The sequence below is a fragment of the Bos mutus genome, chromosome 1 (assembly GCF_027580195.1).
Source record: "Bos mutus isolate GX-2022 chromosome 1, NWIPB_WYAK_1.1, whole genome shotgun sequence".
In the NCBI taxonomy this organism is placed as follows: Eukaryota; Metazoa; Chordata; class Mammalia; order Artiodactyla; family Bovidae; genus Bos; species Bos mutus.
The window spans coordinates 155213705-155236081 of NC_091617.1; the positions used below are offsets into that span (position 1 = coordinate 155213705).

General features: G+C 42.3%; 1 protein-coding gene across 13 annotated transcripts in view; it reads right to left on the reverse strand.

Moving 5' to 3' along the window:
- Window positions 1–21632, reverse strand: part of PCBP3 (poly(rC) binding protein 3) — a 231907-nt gene extending 210275 nt beyond the window's left edge. For 5 of the 13 annotated variants that reach the window (XM_070378020.1, XM_070377990.1, XM_070378010.1 and 2 more), the window contains exon 1: window positions 21463–21632. The gene's annotated coding sequence lies outside the window, so the exon portion shown is untranslated. The remainder of the gene's footprint in view (window positions 1–21462) is intronic. The other 8 variants (XM_070377997.1, XM_070378062.1, XM_070378056.1 and 5 more) reach the window with 2 other exon arrangements.
- Between the last annotated feature and the right edge of the window lie 745 nt (window positions 21633–22377).

The window sequence follows — 22377 nt, forward strand, 5'->3', positions numbered from 1 at the left end:
TCCAACTCTTTGCGACCCCATGAATCGCAGCACGCCAGGCCTCCCTGTCCATCACCAACTCCCGGAGTCCACCCAAACCCATGTCCATCGAGTCGGTGATGCCATCAACCATCTCATCCTCCGTCGTCCCCTTCTCCTCCTGCCCTCAATCTTTCCCAGCATCAGGGTCTTTTCCAATGAGTCAGCTCTTCACATCAGGTGGCCAAAGTATTGGAGTTTCAGCTTCAACATCAGTCCTTCCAGTGAACACCCAGGGCTGATGCCCTTTAGGATGGACTGGTTGGATCTCCTTGCAGTCCAAGGGACTCTCAAGAGTCTTCTCCAACACCACAGTTCAAAAGCATCAATTCTTTGGTGCTCAACCTTCTTTATAGTCCAACTCCCACATCCATACATGACTACTGGAAAAACCATAGCCTTGACTAGATGGACCTTTGTTGGCAAAGTAATGTCTCTGCTTTTTAATATGCTGTCTAGGTTGGTCATAACTTTCCTTCCAAGGAGTAAGTGTCCTTTAATTTCAGGGCTGCAGTCACCATCTGCAGTAATTTTGGAGCCCAAGAAAATAAAGTCTGACACTGTTTCCACTGTTTCCCCATCTATTTGCCATGAAGTGATGGGACCAGATGCCATGATCTTAGTTTTCTGAATGTTGAGTTTTAAGGCAATTTTTTTGCTCTCCTCTTTCACTTTCATCAAGAGGCTCTTTAGTTCTTCTTCACTTTCTGCCATAAGGGTGGTGTCATCTGCATATCTGAGGTTATTGATATTTCTCCCAGCAATCTTGATTCCAGCTTGTGCTTCTTCCAGCCCAGCATTTCTCACGATGTACTCTGCATATAAGCAGGGTGACAATATACAGCCTTGACATACTCCTTTTCCTATTTGGAACCAGTCTGTTGTTCCATGTCCAGTTCTAACTGTTGCTTCCTGACCTGCATACAGGTTTCTCAAGAGGCAGGTCAGGTGGTCTGGTGTTCCTATCTGTTTAAGAATTTTCCATAGTTCATTGTGATCCACATAGTCAAAAGGTTTGGCATAGTCAATAAAGCAGAAATAGATGTTTTTCTGGAACTCTCTTGCTTTTTCCATGATGCAGCGGATGTTGGCAATTTGATCTCTGGTTCCTCTGCCTTTTCTAAAACCAGCTTGAACATCTGGACGTTCATGGTTCACGTATTGCTGAAGCCTGGCTTGGAGAATTTTAAGCATTACTTTAGTAGTGTGTGAGATGAGTGCAATTGTGCAGTAGTTTGAGCACTCTTTGACATTGCCTTTCTTTGGGATTGGAATGAAAACTGACCTTTTTCAGTCCTGTGGCCACTGCTGAGTTTTCCTAGTAGCATATTGTTTAACCTCCACATGTTTATGTTTTTTTTGAAGCTTTTTGCCTTGTAGTTGATTTCTACTCTCATAGCTTTGTGATGGAAAAACATGCTTGATATGATTTCAGCTTTCTTAAACTTAATGAAACTTGTATTATGGCCTAGAATGTAATCTATCCTGGAGAATGTTCCATGTGCACTTGAAAAGAATATGTATTCTGCTAGGTGGATTGTTCTATGCATATATATTTATTAATTCCATTTAATCTAATGTCATTTAAGGCCTGTGTTTGTTTAGTAATTTTCTATCTGGACAATCTATCCATTGACGCAAATGGGGTGTTGAAGTCCACTGCTATTATTGTGTTACTGTTAATTTCTCCCTTTATGTCTCTCAGTATTTGCTTTATGTGTTTAGGTGCTCCTATTTTGGGTACATATATATTTATAATTGCTATACCTTCTTCTTGGATTGGTCCCTTGGTTATCACATAATATCCTTGTCTCTTGTTACAGACTTTGTTTTAAAGTCCAATTTTTGTCTGATATAAATATTGCTACCCCAGCTTCCTTCTCATTTCCATTTCCATGGAATAGCTTTTACCATCCCCTCATTTTCAGTCTGTCTCTCTTTAGATCTGAAATGAGTCTCTCATAAGCAGCCTATGGATGGGTCTTGTTTCTATATCCATTCAGCCACCCTAAGTCTTCTGATTAGAGCATTCAGATTACTTACACACAAAGTAACTATTGATAGGTATGTCCTTATTGCCATTTTGTTAGTTGCTCTGAGGTTGTTTTTCTAGTTCCTTTTTCTTCCTTTTTTTTTTTGCTCTCTTTCCTTGTGATTTGGTGAATATCTTCAGTGCTACCTTTGGATTCCTTTCTTTTTATGGATTATAAATTTATTAAAGATAATAATAGGTAATAGATAATTATAGATTATTATTTATTATAGATTTTTGTTTGTGGTTACTAGGAAGTTTATATTTACCTATACATATATGACTATTTTAAGTGACTTATCTCTTAAGTTCAAACATATTTTAACAACCTTGTAATTTTACTCCTTTCCCTCTATGCTTTCTGGATTTGATATAATATTTTACATCTTTTTGTTTTGTGTATCCCTTAAGTATTAATACTTATTTCATATATAGACTATTTTACTACTTTTGTCTTTTAATCTTCCTACCAGTTTTGTACATGGTTGATTTACTACCTTTACTGTACTTTTGCCATTGCCAATGAGATTTTTCCTTTTGTAATTTTCGTGTTTCTAGTTGTGGACTTTTCTTTTTCACTTAAAGAAGTCCTTTTAACATTTCTTGTTACTCTGGTTTGAACTTGTTAACATGGGGATGAACTCTGAGATTTTGCTTGTCTGTAACTCTTTTTTTAATCTCTCCGTGAAAATGAATGAAAGCCTTGTTAGGAAAAGTACTCTTAGTTGTAGGTTTTTCCCTTCCCCACTCCCTTCTGGCCTTAAGTTTCTACTGAAAAGTCAGTTGACAGACATATGGGCATTCCCTTGTACTTAACTTGTCACTTTTTGCTTGTTTCTTTTAATATTCTCTCTTTATCTTTAATTTCTGCCAATTACAATGTGTCTTGGTGTTATCCTTGCTTGGCTGATCCTGCTTGGGACTCTCTTTGTTTCCTGGACCTGGATGCCTGGATATTTGTTCTTTTTTTTCCCAAGTCAAGGAACTTTTAAGCTATTTTGTCTCTAAGTATGTTCTCTGCCTCTTTCTCTCTTCTCCTTCAGGGACTCCAAAAATGAGAATGTTACTATGTTTGATGCTGTCCCAGAAGTCTCTTAAACTGTCCTCACTTCTTTTTATTCTTTTTTCCATTCAGCTTCAGTGATTTTAAATACTGTCTTCCAGGTTGCTCATCTATTCCTTTACGTCATTTAATCAACTGTTGATTCCTTCTAGTGTATTTTTAATTTCTGTTATTGTAGTCCTCATCTCTGTTTGGTTGTTCTTTATATTTTCTAACTCTTTGCTAGAAACTTCTAACTTCTTACTCTGTTCATCCATTCTTCTCCCAAGTTCTTTGATTATCTTTATGATCATTATTTGAACTCTTTATTGGGTAGACTGCCTATCTCCACTTCACTTAGTTCTCCTTCTAGGGCTTTATCTTGCTCCTTCATTTGTAACATGTTCCTCTGTCTCCTCATTCTGCCTAATTCACTGTTTTTACATTTCCCAGCCTTGGAGATGTTGCCTTTTTAAGGAGACGTCCTATGTGTCACAGAAGAAGACTCACTTTTGGTTACCGGAGCTATATGATCTATGTTTGCCCACTACGTGCATTATATGGCCCTTCTGTTGTGGTGGATTGACTATTATGAGTGGTCTAGTAGGCATGGTGACCCCCACAGTAGTTGGTTCCAGGCCCTGCCTAATACAGAGGCTGCCAGTCACTGGTTGGTGGGGCCAGGTCACAAGGTAGCTGGCTGCAGATATCTGGGGGTTCCTAGGGCTAGTGCTGGCTCACTGGTGGACAGGGCTAGGTTCTGGGGTGTGTCTTCCAAGGCAGGTGTTCCTAGATCTAGTGCCCATCTGCTGATGGGTAAGATAAGAATCCAGAAGTTCCCGGGACTGGTGCCTGACCACTGGTGGATGAAGCCAGGTCCTGAGGCTAGTGCTGGCCTACTGACAGATAGTTCTGGGTCCTAGGATTTAGCTGCATGACCCAGGGGTCCCAGGGCAGTTTTGGGCCACTAGTTGGTGGGGTCAGTTCCTGACGATGCTGGCTGCAGAGTACACAGTATCCTGAAGTTTGTGTAGGCCCTCTGGTGCCTAGGGCCAGATCCTAGGGCAAGTGGCTGAGGGCCTAAAGTGTCTGAAGTGGATTCCGGTGTGGGCAGTGGCCCAGTGGGTCCCAAGGCTGGTGCCAGCCTATTTGTGGGAGGGCTGAACCCTGCCATGGCAGTTGCAGGGCTGTGGTACTCCTGATGCTAGTGTCTGCCCGCTGATGGGTGGGGCTGGGGCCCAGGGTTTTCTGGAGGTGGTACCTGCTGACTGGTGGGCAGAGCTGTGTCCCAAGTTCTCTGGTTACAGGACCAGAGTCTAGTGCCTGTGCACTAGTGTGCCAGGCTGGGTCCTGGTCCTCTGGTGGACATATCCAGGGGTGACTGTGGGCTCAAGGGGTCTTAAGGTAGTCTGCTACAATAGGGATAAGGCTACGTCCTCATCCAGCTATTTGCTTGACCTGAGGTATCTCCTGGTATCTAGAGGCTGGTGGGCATAGGCAGAGCTGGGCTCCAAGGCTAATAAACTAGAGAAAGAATTCCAAAATGGTACTTTCCAGCACCAGTGTCTATGTGATAGAAGCTCCCCAAAATGGCTGTCCCCCTGTCTATGTCTCCAGGATGAGCTCCAGTTGCCTCCTGCCTCTCTGGGAGGCTCTCCAAAATCAGTTGGTGGGCTTGACCCAGGCTCCTCTCAAATTAGTGCTTCTGTCCTGGGTCCCAGATCATATGAGATTTTGTGTACACATTTTAAGAGCAGAGTGTCTATTTCCTACAGCCCTCAGGCTCTCCCAAAAGTTAGCTCCCTGACCTTCAAAAAGCCAAACATTCTACAGGCTTATTTTCCTGATATAGGACCCCCAGGATGGAGAGCCCCACATGGCATTTGGACCTCTCATGCTTTGGAGAAAACCTCTGAAATTATTATTATGCTCCCATTTATGGGTCACCCATCCAGGGGTCAGAGAAGGCAATGGCACCGTACTCCAATACTCCTGCCTGGAAAATCCCATGGACGGAGGAGCCTGGTAGGCTGCAGTCGATGGGATCGCTATGAGTCAGATACTACTGAGCGACTTCACTTTCACTTTTCACTTTCCTGCATTGGAGAAGGAAATGGCAACCCACTCCAGTGTTCTTGCCTGGAGAATCCCAGGGACGGGGGAGCCTGGTGGGCTGCCGTCTATGGGGTCACACAGAGTCGGACACGACTGAAGTGACTTAGCAGCAGCAACATCCAGGGGTATGGGTCTTGACTATAATGCAACGCTATCCCTCCTATCCATCTAATTTCTTCTCTATATCTTTAGTAGTAGAAGATCTGTTCCAGTAGATTCCAGTCTTTCTCATAAATAGTTGCTCTGTAAGTAGTCGTAATTTTGGCGTGCCCATAAGGATGTGAGCTCAGGGTCTTCCTACTCCACCATCTTGGCTAAGTTTTCAAAACAAGTTATTTTAAAGTACACATGGAACATTCTCCAGGAGAGACTAAATGTTACACTCAAAAAACAAATGTCAAAAGTCATTTAAAGGAAACAAATGCCATTTAAAGGAAAGAAACCAAAGTATGTTTTTTGATGGCAAGGGAAAGAAATTCAGACATCAAGAACACAGATATAAACATTCACAATTTTGTAATAATTAAACAACACATTCCTAAAGAAACATGGAATCAAAGAAGAAAGTACAGAGAAAATTAGAAAATACTTTGAGATGACTGAAAATGAAATCACAACATACCAAAACATTGATAGGCAGCAATTTATCTCATCACTGATGAGACAAATCTATAGCTGTGAATACCTATATTATAAAAGAATATCTCAAATCAATAACTTAACCATCCATCCACCTTAAGAAATTAGAAAAGAACAAACTAAATACAAAGTAAGCGGAAGGAAAACACAAGTATTAGCACAAAAATAAATGAATTAAGAAATAGAAAATAGAGAACAAAAAACAATGAAACCAGAAGTTGATTCTATGAAAAGATCCAAAAAAACTTTATCCATATCCATATCTACAGGAAAAAGAGAAGGAACACTTAAATTACTAAAATCAAAAATGAAATTAAGAACTTTACAGAAATAAAAAGGATCATCAAGAAATACAATGAGCAATTGTTTGCCTAGATAACCTAGGTGTAATGCCTGAATTCCTAGAAAGACAAAAATTACCAAAATTGATTCAACAAGAAATAAAAAATCTGAATAGACCTAAGACAGGTAGAGACTTTGATTTAGTAACTGAAAAACTTCTCATAAGGAAAAGTCCAGGACCAACTGCTGAAGAATTGATCCTTTTGAACTAAGGTTCTGGAGAAGACTCTTGAAGAGTCCCTTGGACAGCAAGGAAATCAAGCCAGTCAGTCCTAAAGGAAATCAAACCTGAATATTCATCGGAAGGACTGATACTGAAGCTCCAATACTTTGGTCACCTGATGCAAAGAGTTGAGTCATTGGATAAGACCCTGATGCTGGGAAAGACTGAGGGCAGGAGAAGGGGATAACAAAGGATGAGATAGCTGACTCAATGGACATGAGTTTGAGCAAACTCCAGGAGGAAGATAGTGAAGGACAGGGAAGCCTGGCATGCTGCAGTCCATGGGATCGAAAAGAGTTGGACATGAGTTAGCAACTGAACAATAACAAATTGACTTCACTAGTGAATTCTGCTAAATATTTAAAGAATTAGCATCAATCCTTCACAGACTCTTCCAAAAAGTACAAAAGGACACTTTCCAATTCATTCTAAGAGACAAATATAATCCCGATATCAAAACCAAAGATATCACCAAGAAAAAAGAAAACTATGGACCAATATGCCTAATGAATACATATGCAGAAATCCTCAATAGAACACTAACAATCTAAATCTAGCAACATATAACAGGATTATTCACCATGACTAACCAGAATTTACCTAAGGAATGCAGGGTTCCTTCAACATGTGAACATCGGTCAATGTAATGCGCAACATTAACCACATGATCATCTCAATAGATTAGAGGAAGCATCTGACAATAATAATCTTTTATGATTAAAAAAAACGAAATAAAACTAAATGGAAACTTCCTCAACCTAAAAAAGGGCATTTACAAAAATCCGAAGCTAACAATATAATTAGTGGTGAAAGGCTGAAAGCTCTCCACCTAAGATCAGGAAGACAAGGGTGTCCACTTCTGCTAAGACAATTCAACATTATACTAGGAGTTATAACTAGGGCAATCACACAAGAAATAAAAATACAGGGCCTTTCCTGGTGGTCCAGTAGCTAAGCTCCCAGTGCAGGGGGCCCGGGTTCGATTCCTGGTCAGGGAACAAGATTCCACATGCCACAACTAAGAGCTGATATGACACAACCAAAGATCACACATGCTGCAACAAAGATGGATGTCCCCAGATACTTATGACTAAGACCTAGTGTGGCCAAATAAATCAACTACAGGGCATCCAGATTAGAAAGGAAGGCATAAAAGTAACTATATACACACAGAAAACGTTCAGAATCCACTAAAAAAAAACTATTACAGCTAATAAATTCCATGCTCGTGGATTAGAAGACTTACTACAGTCAAAATAGCAGTATTCCCAGATTGATCTACAAATTCAATGCAATCCCTACCAAAATTCCAGCTGCCTTTTATGCAAAAATTGACAAGCTAATCCTAAAAATCATGGAAATGCAAGGGATCAGGAATAACCAAAACAATCTTAAATAAGAACAACAAAGTTGGAGGACTCACACTTCCCAATTTCAAAACTTACCACAAAGTTCCAGTAATCGTGACTCTGCGGTTTTGGCATAAAGATAGATATACAGATGGATGGACTCAGATTGAGAGTCCAGAAATAAACCCATGTTCTATGGTCAACTGATTTTCAACAAAGCTGTTAAAAGACCATTCACTGAGGAAATAGTCTTTTCAAAAAATGGTGCTCAGACAACTGGATAGACAGATACAGACGCTACTCCCTCACACCATACATAAAAATTAACTCAAAATGTATCAAAAGCCTGAATTTAAGAGCTAAAACTTTAGAATAAAACACAGGTGTGATTCTTTGTAATCTGGGATTAGGCAATGCTGTCTTAAATATAACACCTAAAGCACAAGCAACAAAAGAAAAAATAGATAAATTAGTCTTCATGAAAATGTGCATCAAAGGACACTATCATGAAAGTGAAAAGGCAACTCACAAGATTTGGAAATACTTACAAATCATATATCTGATAAGGAATTGGTAAACAATAAAGAATTTTTGTGCTAGTGCTAAGTCACTTCAGTTATGTCCAACTCTGTGCAACCCTATGGACTATGGCCCACCAGGCTCCTCTGTCCATGGGATTCTCCAGACAAGAATATTAGAGTAGGTTGCCATGCCCTCCCCCAGAGATCGAACCCACATCTCTTATGTCTTCTGAACTGGCAGGCAGGTTCTTTACAGCCCAGCAATAAAAAGACAATCCAACTTTAAAATGGCCAAAGGATCTAAACAGGAATTTCTCCAAAGATATACAAATGGCTGCTGCTCCTGCTGCTGCTGCTGCTGCTAAGTCGCTTCAGTTGTGTCCGACTTTGTGCGACCCCATAGATGGCAGCCCACCAGGCTCCGCCGTCCCTGGGATTCTCCAGGCAAGAACACTGGAGTGAGTTGCCATTTCCTTCTCCAATGCATGAAAGTGAAAAGTGAAAGTGAAGTCACTCAATCATGTCTGACTCTTCACGACCCCATGGACTGCAGCCCATCAGGCTCCTCCGTCCATGGGAATTGCCAGGCAAGAGTACTGGAGTGGGGTGCCATTGCCTTCTCCCATACAAATGGCTATGAGCACACAAAAAAGTGCTCAAAAGCATCAGCTATTAGGGAAATACTAATCAATACCACAGTTAGACACCACTTCACACCCACTAGGATGGCAACAATCAAAAAATTGAAAATAACAAGTATTGATGAAGATGTGGAAAAACGAACACTTATGCATGGCTGGTAGGATAAAATGGTATAGCGTCTTTGGAAAATAATCTGGCAGTTACTCAAAAAGTTAGAGTTATTATCTGACCCAGCAATTTCACTCTTAAGTATATAGTCAAAAGAAATGAAAACATGTTCTCATACAAAAATTTGTACATAAAAAAATTTGCACATGACTGTTGACAGCACATTATTCATAATAGACAAAAAAATGCAAAAAAGTCAAATGTCTGCCTACTGATGAATGGATAAGCAAAATGCAATCTATCCATACATACTAATCAGCCATGCTACAGTGGATCATGGAAGGACCTTGACATTATTCTAGTAAATGAAAGCAGCTAGATACCAGAGGTCACATATTTATGACTCCACCCATATGAAAAGTACATATTAAGCAAAATCTTATAAACAGAAAGTAGAGTAATGGTTGCCAAGTTCTGGGGGAAGGGAGGAATGGGGAGTGACTGTTAAGAGGTATGAGGGTTTTTTTTTTAATTGATAAAAATGCTCTGAAATTAGGTATTGATGAAAGTTGTACAACTTTGTAAATACCAAAAACCACTGAATCTAAACTTTAAAAAGGTGAATTTTACACATGTAAAATATACCCCCAAAAATTTTAAGTAAAGGAATTTTTTAAATAATAAAAGTGAAATCTAAGTACTTTTAGAAAAATCAGGAGTGTCTACTATCAGTTGATAAGCAAAAAGTGGAATTTCTAAAGAAGGCTCTTTAGGCAGAAGGGAAATGACCCCAAAATAAAGGTCAGAAATGTAAGAGAGCAATGAAAAGCAAAGAACAGATAAGTGAAAGAGAAAGTCGTTCAGTTGTGTCCAGCTCTTTTCGACCCCATGGACTGTATAGTATAGCAGGCCAGACTACTGGAGTGGCTAGCCTTTCCCTTCTCCAGGGGAGACAGGGATTGAACCCATCCCATATTGCAGGTGGATTCTTTACCATCTGAGCCAGAAGGGAAGCCCAAGAATACTGGCATGGGTAGCCTATCCCTTCTCCAGCAGATCTTCCCAACCCAGGAAGTGAACCAGGGTCTCCTGCATTGCAGGCAGATTCTTTACCAACTAAGCTATCAGGATGAGTAAATCTAAATGAACATGGACAGTATGTTAAATATTAACACTGTTAATGTTACTTCATTGAGTTTAAAAAGAGCATATAGAATTAAAATATACAGTTACAAGCACACATAAATCTGGAGGGGAGAATGGAGTTTAAGTATTCTAAGAAACTGTGATCTCTGGATGGCCCAAGAGGAAGGTATAAATGAATTATCTGGATGAGTTAATAACACATTATCTAATTCACATGGTAACCACAAAAAGAAAATAGAATATATAACCTCCAATACACTAGAGAAAGTGGAAAAGCAGAATGATTTTTCAAAATCATAATACTAGTTTCAAATAACACAAAAGAGAAAAATAAACACCGAAAACATGGGACAAGAGTGACATATAATAGGCCTGTAGATTTAAACTCAAATAGATCGTAATTACATTCAATGTAAATGAGTTGAATGCTCCCATTAGAGGACAAAGATAATCAGATTGGACGAAAAAAATCTAACTGTATAACCTTTGCAAGAGATATATCTAAGGTATAAAAACATAGTAAGGCTGAAAGTAAAATGATAAAAAACAAAGATTTCATGCAAATATGAGCCTAAAGAAATCTGATATAGCCATAACAGTATTAGACACACTACAACAAAAAGGCAAAGATACATTACTAGAGATAAAGAGAACCACTCATAATAATTAAAGTCTGAATTCATCAGGAAAACATAACAATTTTATATTTGCATTCTCCTAATAATATGGTTTCAAAGTATATAAATAAAAGTTGACATAACTACAAGAAGAAATAAGACAAATCCATAATCACAATGAAATTGTGTAATTATCTTAGTAACAGATATAACAACCAGACAAAAAGGCAGTCAGAAAACAGAAGACATGAGTAATATGCTTATCGAGTTAGCTGAATAGAATATATAGAACACTGAACTGAACTCTTTTCAAGCACACAGGAACATTTGAGAAAACATATAGACCATATTCTACTATAAGGCACATCAGAAAATTTCAAAAGATTAAAATAAAGAGCATGATCCCTGGGCAATTCAATTGTGATAGAAAAGAATAAAATAAAATATGCAGATGTTTGGAAATTTTAAAATATTCTTCTAAATGACTTACAAATCAAAGAAAAATATCATAATGGAAATTATATTGTACTAGCTCAGGCTGCTATAACAAAATACCAGAGACTGGGGGCTTAGACATTTACTTCTCAGTTCTGGAGGCTGGGAAGTCTGAGATCAAGGTGCTGACATGGTCATGTTCTGGTGAAGGCCCACTACCTCACTTCCAGCTGGCCGCTTTCTTGTTGTGACTTCACATGACAAGGAAAGAGAGAAGGGGGTCTCTGGTCTCTTCCTATAAGGCACTAATCCCTTCATAAGGACCTCACACTCTTTTAAACCTAATCACCTCCTGAAGGCCCCATCTCCCAGTACCATGAATCTGGGGTTTGAGCTTCAGCAGGGGAATTTGAGGGAAGAACAATTTAGTGCATAGCATTTACTAAACAATGATGAAAATACACCAAATCAAACTCTGTATGATGCAGCTGAAACATTTATAAGGAAACGTGCCACCTTAAATGCACATACTAGTAAAAGATAAAAGCTGCAAATGATAAAGTAACCATTCATCTCAAATTAGACGGTGAACAGCTATAGGAAAAGAAAATTACAGATCAATTTCATTCATAGACATGGACTCAAAAATTTCCCCTAAAACATTAGTAATCAGCATCTAATCGATAAATGATAATAGGCTAGTATGAACAAGTTTTGTTCATATTGTAGTCATCTGTGGGTGGTGGAATTAAAGAATTTTATTCTGCTTTTGATGCTAATCACCATTTCATAAAATTTCTAAATAAGCACTCCTTATTTTATGAATCAGGAAGAAGTATTTTTGAATTAATAATTAATACTTTTCTGATCTTTCATCTTTTTGAAGTCAACTAGTTAATGAACGATGAGAAGAAAAGAACAAGAGCTCATTCAGAAGAGCCACTTCATCTGAGTAACCATTTCAACTATAAAACCTTGTTTTCAGTGTCTCTATTTGGTTGAAAACAAAGAAAGGGTGGATAGGAGTAGAAAAGGATTTGCAAAGATAGGGATGTGATAATAGCAATTCAAAGGCTTTTTGCCCAGACATTAAGGGAGCGATCTCATACACAAATGTGTCTATAAATAGAATACTGCACTTTAATGAATAATTTAAAAGCACTTTGCAAACAGGGTTAGGAAAACAGGAACCTAAATGCTGAAAAATCAATAGTTCTGTCCTATCCCCACGTGGTGAGTTACAGAAACAGATACTTGAGTTGTACACTTTTTAAAGAACACTGGAAGCTGTATGGTTAATATCAAAAAGTTTAAAAACTTCTACAAGTTTTGACATGAGAATTCTGCCTTTAGAAATCTGTTTCAGAAATAATCAAGGATACACACAATGAGTTTTGTATAGGATACTTATCAAAGAATTATTCATTAAGGTAAATATTATAAACGGCATTAATGCTCAGCTATATGAAAGTGGTTCAATAAATTGGGATACCCATTGGAATATTATGCAGTCATTCAAAATAATAATTTAGAAAAATATGATGCAAAAAATGTTCACTATCTACAAAGAAGAAAGTTGTTCATAAAACATATTATGGAATGAATCCCACCTTGAGGAAATGCATATCATATATTATATAAAAGTAGAAAAAATTGGCTATCCTTGCGTGATAAGATTATAGATGATGTTGATTTTGTGCTTTATACTTTCTGCCTATTTCAATTCTTTTATAAATAGAAAAAGATTTTAATAATTTAAAAATTGATTATCCCCAATAGATTCAAACAACCTTCATCAGCCTAAACCCACTTCTAGTGAGGTCACTGGGAGGTCAGTACAAATCTGGTGCATTAGTCTTCTACAGCTGCATGACAAACTGTAGCAAGGCCACAGTCTGAACAGGCTTGACTGGGTCCTCTGCTTAGGGTCTCATAAGGCTGCAGTCATGATGTTGGCAAGATTATATTCTCATTTGTAGGCTTTACTGGGGAAGAATCTGCTTCCAAACTCACTCGGGTTGTGGGTGGAAGTTGCTTCCTTGCTGTAAGACTGAGGGTCCCTACTTCCCACTGGTTGTCTCTGGAGGTGGCCCTCAGCTCCTAAAGGCCACCTTGCAGTTCCTGCCATGTGGGCTTCTCCAACTTGGGCGCTTACTCAAGCCAGCAGAGAGACTCTCTAAATCAGTTTCCGGGCTTCCTGGTGGCTCAGTGGTAAAGAACCCACCTGCCAATGCAAGAGACGCAGATTCAATCCCCGGGTTGGGAAGATCCCCTGGAGAAGTCAATGGCAACCCACTCCAGTATTCATGCCTGAGAAATCCCATGAACAGAGGAGCCTGATGGGCTACAGTCCATGGGGTCACAAAGAGTAGGACGTGACTTAGTGATTAAGCAACAACAACAGCAAATCATTTTCTAGCAAGACAGAATCGCATAATGTAACATAATAATGGAATTTGTGTCCCATCACTTTTGCCTTATTCCATTAGTTAGAAGCAAGTCACAGGTCCCACCTTAATGGGGATGGGGGTATTAAACAAGGTGTGAATACTAGAAGGTGAGGACATGGTGAGCTCAACTTCATTCACGCAGTCTGTCCACTCTACCTAGCTTCCCACTGCAGAGCTCAGACAAAGGAGAGAAGCTTGCACTTGGATGTGAAGACTCTTCTGATCAACCAACCACTCATAAACACAACTGAATCCTGCCCTTTGCATCTCTGACGTAGGACAGTACTGTAAAAAGTAATGGGAATGTTCACAATGAGTCAGAGTTCATGTAGAGGATTTCAGCAGGTCCTGTGCCAGCCGTGAAGGATGATTAAGATTTTGATCAGGGAAAAGGAATGAGAATGAGAGATATTTCCTCTGCAATGAGGAGAGGTAGAGAAGCAGGAACTCCCAAGATGGGTTCTGGAGAAAGTGAGCAGGATAGTTTGTTCACAAGACATCTAACTGGCCCCTTGATAGACAACATACTTGGGAAAACTTGGAACAAGACCTCGAGAGGAACACAGTTTTAATTTTGGCTTATTTGGCAGCACAGACATCAATTAGCTTCCACAGTGTGGTTAAATATTACTAATATTTACCAGTCTCCAGTTGTTCTAAACTTCCAGAACATGGAAGACTCCACCTTCCTGCTCCATTTGAAACTAGGCATATTCAGAATGACTCTCTCCAGCCAAAAAAATGTGAACAGAATGGACCAGCTTCTAAAGTGATTAACTGCAAGTGTCTCCATGTTCTAAAAGGGTCCACATCTAGAACATTTAGGAAGCAGTTCTGCCAAACTTCCAAGGAACAAACATCTCTCCCTTTCAGAAATTACTGCAGAGATGATGAAGCATCGTCTTGATACCAAAGCTGATTAAGAGCAATATAAGAAAAGATTATCAATCAATACTTCTTATGAAATATATACCAAAATCAAAAGTGAAAGATTACATACTTGGATCCAATAATAATTTTTAAATGTAGTGTATCATGACAAAGTAGAGTTGATCCCAAGAAACCAATGATGATTTAAAATTAAAAATATTAATGATGATTTAAAATATTAAAATATTTCACCTCAGAGTTCAAGGAAGAAAATATGTAAAATTATAAAATAGGTAAAGAAACCACCTGATAAAATTAAAAATCTATAAATGATTTTTTAAAATATTTACTAGGTAAGACCATCCTTACCCTAATAAAAGGAATCTACCAGTACACAACAAACTTCATATTTAACAGTTTGAAAACATTGCCTTTAAACTGAAAAATAATATTAGGATAGCCTTACCACAATTTCTATGCAACTTTCTTTAGTGGTCCAAACAAAGGGAATAAGACAAAAAAATAAAATAAAATAAAAGATTTAAGGACTAGGAAGGAAGAAATGAAATTATAACTATTTACATGGAGAAATTCAAAACAGATCCACACATTTGTGAGGTCTGGTATGTTTCAAAGACAGTACTGCAAATCACTGGGGAAAGAATGGTACTCAATAAACAGTACTGGCAGAAGGGAAAAAAAATCTAAAATCATATCTCTACCTCCTGCTTCATACAAAAATAAGTTCAAAGTAGAATATAAGGAGGAAATATTTTTTAAAAATCTTTAAGAGGAGCATATCTTATGACCATGAGGTAACAAACAATTTCTTAAATAAGACTTAATAACCACAAACAGTAAAAAAAGATTGATAAATTTGACGACATTAAAATTAAACATCTGTTCATCAAAATAGCATTTTTAAAAGGATAAAAAATAGGACACAAATAGAATCCAAATATATAAAGAACTTCAAAAAAGCTATAAAAAGGATAACCCAGGCACAAAAACAGACAAGCAATATAAGAATACAATTTATAGACTTGAAAATTCAGGAAGCCAATAAATGGGTAAAAAAATCCTCAAACTCACTAGTAATCAAGGAAATAGAAATTAAAACAGTGAGATGTTTCATATCTACTCAACGACAACAATTAAACATTTGAATTACAAAGGATCAGCAAGGAAATGAAGAAACAAACCTTTGGGACATTGTTTGCAACAGCTTTGCGGTTGGAACTGGGCCTACCCTATGATCCCACAATCCCCACAATATCATGCATAGATAGATGTATACCTGATCCACTCTTCCCTGTGTTCCCAGCACAGGGAAAAGCGGACCAGTGGGACATGGCAACTAGCAGGGGTGGAGGCTGAGCAGGATGCTTAGAGGAAAACTTCAACTGGGATTCAAGCCAGCTAACGCAATGTCAGAAACCAGTCTTGCCAGGAAATGAAACTGGGGATCAGAACCCTGCTAACTTAGGGCAACCTCCTCCTAAATAGCAACTGGATCTGTTTATCTTCTACAGCCAAACTGACCAAGTTACTTCCTCTTTAAATTTCCCCAGCTGAAACTTTCTAGAGCAGAGTCCCAACTCAGTTTCTTGCAGCCGCTCTAAAAAATTTTCCATTGAATATAATGGTTTAACATAACACAAATTAATTACCTTACAGTGCAGGAGGTCAGAAGTCAGTCTACAGCCATACCACCCTAAACGGACCCAATCTCAGCTGATCTCGGAAGTTAAGCAGGGTCGGGCCTGCTTAGTGCTTGGATGGGAGGACGTCAGACACAGGTCTCAATGGGCTAGAATCAAAGTGTCAGCCCAGTTGTGTTCCTTTCTGGAAGCTTGACTGGAGAACCAATTTTCTCACCTTTTCCAGAGTCTGGAGGCTATCTGTATTTCTTAGTTCACGATCCCTTTCATCTCCAAAACCAGCAGTGAAGGGTAGAGTCTTCCTCACTTTACAGCACTCTGACACTGACTTTTCTGCATCTCTCTTCCATATTTAATGACCCTTGTGACAACTTTAGACCCATTTGGACAATTCAGGATAATTTGTTTTAAAGTCAACTGATTAACACCCTTCATTCTAACTGCTACCTTAAATCCTCTTTGACACATAACATATTCATAGGTTCTGGAGCTCAGGATGCAAGCAGCTTTGGGAGGCCATTCTTCTGCACACTACACCTCTCCTCAACTTCCCCTCCCCCACAATACCTCTAGCAGAGTCCCAACCTTTTCACAACGTCCCCCATACCTCCAGCCTCAGCACCACCAAACTCCCTGTCCTCCAATGACAACAACTTTCTGGTCTTGTGTAATCAATGTATACCTATCTATGCCCAAATAATTACAACCCAAACTCCAGGGCTCAGCCCAGAAGTCAGCTCCTCTCTGAAGCCTTCTTTGATTCCCAGTGTAAATGAATCACACACCAACCCAGCTTCCTGTGTACCCCAATTGCAGCACTGAGTGTGTCCCCTGTAATCATCTGTCTTCGTGTCCTGTCCTCAGTCCAAAGTGCTGAGTCCTTCAAAGAACTCTGTCTCATTTCCCTGTGGGTTCCCAGATCATAGCACAGCGCCTGGCAAACAGCAGCCCTCAGAGAGGATTTCTGAAATTTGGAGGAGGCAGAAGGAAGCTGCCTTCAGTCTCCCTCAACAAACCAGATGTCAAAGAGTAACCGGGGTTACATGTACAGCTGACAGGGCCAAAGAACTAGTTCAGATGTTCATAACAAAAAACACCTCAACAATCCACTGCTTTGTTTGATGCACAATTTACTATCATGTCGAAGAATCTCTGTACAAGTGACACTCATTATTTTTTACTGCTAACCTGTTCTAAACAGACAAAATTAGCCTCAAGATAAATAAAGAATTTATCTAAAATTACATACAAAGATGTACTCAAAACTCTAGACAAAAGAGTAGATATTGCTCCAATACAACAGGAATGCTTGGCAATTGCCCAACAGCCCCACCACATTCTCAGAGGGCTCCAGCCCCTCTCCAGGAAGACCGGGAAGCACCATGCCAATGAGGCTGAAGGACGTTACAATCAACTCTGTTTGTTGTTGTTTTGTCACTAAGTCATGTCTGACTCTTTTGTTACCCAGTGGACTGTAGCCCACCAGGCTCCTCTGTCCATGGGATTTTCCAGGCAAGAATACTGGAGTGGGTTGCCATTTCCTTCTCCAGGGGATCTTCTAGACCCAGGGACTGAGCCTGCATCTCCTGCATTACAGAAGGATTCTTTACCACTGAACCACCAGGGAAACCCCAACTCTGTTTAGGGAAAAGCAAAGTGCCTCTATGTACAAATATATATGTATATTTTAGTGAAGAGTACATTTTTAAAGAGGGTGTTAGTTAAGCAAACAGGGTCTCACTTAATTTCAATGGCTTGTTAGTTGATGTCCATATTGTAGGAGGAAAATTCTCACCTGGGGTGAAGGGGACTAACCAAAGCATAGGTTGAATCAGCACAATTATCAACATTTTAGAAAAAGAGATATTAATATGCCTTGAGTTTTTAAAAGGCATACTTCCATTCAGGTCCAATAGGATTCCTTTGTTCAACTCTTATTTAATAGTGTGAATCCTGAAATTCATTTTAAAACTCCAAAACCACACTCACACTGGAAAGGAAATTTGAGACCAAAAAAAAAGAAAAACCCAGAAATAAACGGGCATGTATTCAGCACCATGGACAGTGGGGCTGGGCGCTTTTAAGAGTCTCTGCAGCCAGAGCTGACAAGTAACACCAGCTGCTGCTGCAGCTGCTGCTAAGTCGCTTCAGTCGTGTCCAACTCTGTGAGACCCCATAGACGGCAGCCCACCAGGCTCCCCCGTCCCTGGGATTCTCCAGGCAAGAACACTGGAGTGGGTTGCCATTTCCTTCTCCAATGCATGAAAGTGAAAAGTGAAAGTGAAGTCGCTCAGTCGTGTCTGACTCTTAGCGACCCCATGGACTGCAGCCCACCAGGCTCCTCTGTCCGTGGGATTTTCCAGGCAAGAGTACTGGATTGAGGAGCCATTGTCTCCAGAGCCCTCCAGAAATGTACAGTATTCATTCTAATGTTTAACTTGGGATTGATTCCAATACACGAGCAGGTATTTTTCTTTGTTATGGCCTAAAAGACAGCCTTTTTTACCAAAGGGATACACAACTTTCATCTACCAAAATCTGCTTTGTGAAAAAGCCCTGAGATTTCTGTGAACATAGGAATAACTTTGCCATTGACTCATGACTACAGGTCCAGGAAGTGAAACTGCCGGAATAGAAACAGTGTCCAACCTTGAATGGCTAGATTGTTTCAAGGGGACTTGTGGGACTTCTGCAAATATAAACACTGCATGCTCTTTTAAACATGGAACAAAATAAATCCATATGGTGAAATTTTCTCATAAATACCCTTAAAATGTAATCATAAAACTGTGTATTTTCTCCAACTCTGAGTATTAATAAAGATATCTGGAAAAGTGATGTTGTAAAGTCCAACATTGCCACTAATTAACACCACCTGTGGCAATATCAGTCACAAAGCCCTGATTTCTACACAGGCTATCTAATCTTTTCAGCTAAAAAACAAAACAAAAACTCCTTTTACCAGCAAACCTTTTTTCAAAACCTTATAATATTGAGTATTAGCTAAGAAAACACATGCTATGCTTAGTCACTCAGTTGTGTCTGACACAGACTGTGGCCCACCAGGCTCCTCTGTCCATGGGTATTCTCCAGGCAAGAATACTGGGGTGGGTTGCCATGCATGCTGCTGCTGCTGCTAAATCGCTTCAGTCGTGTCCGATTCTGTGCAACCCCATAGATGGCAGCCCACCAGGCTCCCCTGTCCCTGGGATTCTCAAGGCAAGAACACTGGAGTGGGTTGCCATTTCCTTTTCCAATGCATGAAAGTGAAAAGTGAAAGTGAAGTTGCTTAGTCGTGTCTGACCCTCAGCGACCCCATGGACTGCAGCCTTCCAGGCTCCTCCTTCCATGGGATTTTCCAGGCAAGAGTACTGGAGTGGGGTCCCATTGCCTTCTCCGTGTCATGCATAAAGTTATATAAAACCTAACACACTTGTAATGAACTTGCACTGTGTAAATAACAGCATCTACAAACAAGAGAACATTAGTGCTCAAAAGTGACCAATGTCAGTCAGTGACTGCACTTGTATTTGAAGACCCCTTGATATCAGGTGGATCTCTGTGTCTGAACACACCACTCACAACTACTCCAATTCCCCTGATGTAAGGATCAATGAGATTGTTTCAGATTCTGCCAGCAACCCCTCCAGAGTATCACTGTTCTTCAAACAGTCTCTGGGCCAAAATGCACATCTCTGAGACATTTTATGATGATATGAGTTGTTCCTGCGCGTGAGAGGACTGGAAGTTAGTTTTCTTCAATAGGAAAGTACCTTTGCACACTTCCTTTGGTTCCCAATTCTAAAGACAAGTTCAAAGAACAGAAACGGGGCAACAGCTCACCCCTGACAGCAAATTAAATTCTTGAAGGATGAGGGCAACCTGTGCCAGAGAAATGGTGTGAATTGCATGGTCTGTTTATTACCCAGTCTAGTCTGTAAACGTCTCTCATCAAGGCCCTGCTGCCCTAGGATTCCTTTTGGTCAATTACACATCAGAAATCCTCATCACCCCAGAGTGCCCTTAGCCCACATGCAGAGCCAAAGAGACCCGAAAGTCCGTGTTGCCTCAAAAGAAGGTGGGGAAAGATAATCAACCTCAGGCACAAGGTTTAAGACCCGGCTTTTGTTAACTTTCAAATTTGTTACGCAAGTGCTTCGGAGTACTAAGTAAAAAAGTAAAAGCGGAGAAACACATACACACACACTCTCAGTAAACAATACTTCCAGAGTGAAACATTTATGGGAACAATAAGAACACTTTTGGACCCACCCCAAAATTAAAGAAGGACATACAGCAACCAGAAGAGGGGGGCCGCACCGCCGCAGGTGCCCTGCTCCAGGCTCTGACTCGGGTCACGGAGGGAGGCAGACGCGAGTCGAGGCGGCAGATGCTGGGAGTGTGAGCGAAGGGACACAAAGGGCACCCGCGGATCCCCTCTCTCGGTCCCGGCGCCACCCCGAGCTCCCCGCGCCCCTTCCCTCCCCTGGGCCCGCCGCCCCAAGCCCAGCGCCAACCATGCGCTTTCCCTCACATCTTTCCTCAGACAGACGCGACGAAACTTACACCGTTTTGAAATGTGAGCCTCCTGAAGTACGGAGCAGACCTGCGGCAGACACCGGCTGACAGACCGGCCTGAACCCCGCGATCCTTGTTTACAACTTCTGATCGCGGAGGGCGGCCCAGGCGGGGTCCGCGCTTCGCCGAAGCCGCACTGTCACTTCACTCAGAAACCCTCCCGGCGCCCAGTTTCCGTCCGGATCGGCTATCCCGTGAGCTCGCAGCGCGGCCCCGGCGCCAACTTGAGGAGGGGGCGCTGCCGGGTCCTCCGGGACCGCCCCGCCCCGCCTTCGGCCCCGCCCCGCCCGGCCCGCGACCCCGCGGCAGCCCAACTTGGTCCGGGCCCCACGGGGGTCCGCCGCGCTCTCCACGGAGCTCGGTCTGGCGGATACCTGCGCCCCTTGCCCGGCCCGAACCCCGAACCCGGTCACGGGTTCCCGACCCCTGGTTCGACCTCGATCTCGGCTCGACCTCGACCCCAGTTAGGGGTCTGGGGCCCCGATTGGACCCACGATCCCCCGCGCCGATCCCGGCCAGGACTCCGACCCCCGCCCCCGATTCTTGTTCCCGATCCTTGGTTACGATCCCGGCTCGACCCTGGCCGGGACCCCTACCCTCGACCCCCGACCCCGGCCCCGGACTCCAGCCGATTCCCCACCCCCCGATCCCCGGCCCTGCCCGCTATCACTCACCTGTCCCGCGGCAGAGGGCGTGCCCGCGGGCCGGCCCACGGGAGGGCGGCCGGGGCGGGGCTGGGGGGTGAGGACTGAAGATCCCAGTGGTGCCTGAGCCTGAGGCGACCAAGCCTGAAGCGACTGAGGCGACTGAGGCGGCAGTAGCTGCTCCTGGCGCTTCTGGCGAGGCACTGCGCGCGGCGTGGGCCCGCCCCTCTGAGCCGCTGACCAATCCTGAGCAGCGCGCCGCCGCTGGCCCCGCCCCGTCGAGGAGCAGGTCCTCGCGAAAGCGGGCCCCGCAGGCCAATCGAACAGCGGAACGGCGACGAGTACAGCCAATCGAAGCTCAGGAAGCTCCGCAGATAGAAACCAATTAGCGTGGCCGGGGCAGGGCGGGGCCATGGGAGGTTCACTGTGGGGGCGGGGCCAGATCCGGGCGGAGCCCAATGCGGGGAGGGAGACGTCAATGGAAAGGGGCGGGGCCTCGAGCTGGCAGGTCCACCCACCGGGGCGGTGTCAAGGGAGAGGCAAGGGGGCGGGTCCACAGATTCGGTAGGGTGGGGAGGGCCCCAGAACCTGGCGAGGAGGAGGGGTGTTGTGCAAGGTAGGATGAGACCATCAATGGGGAGGAGGCGGACTACTGGGGGGGGGGCGTGGCCTGGGGCGGGTCCCGGGACCGTGGAAGTAGGAGCAGGGGGAGGAGTGTACCGGTGGGGGCGGAGGGAAAGGGCGGGTCTCTGCAGGGGCAGGGGCGGGTCTGGACGGTCTGAAATGCCTGACCCCTGCACCCGCCAGGTGCGCGCCTGACCTCGCTCCGCCCCGGAAGCAGGGTCCAGCGTCGGTCGCGAAAGCGGGACTGCGCCCCGCCATCCCCCCGCCTGACACGAGTCAGACCCCCACCTGTCCCGGTCCCCCGCCTGGTGCCCCTTATCC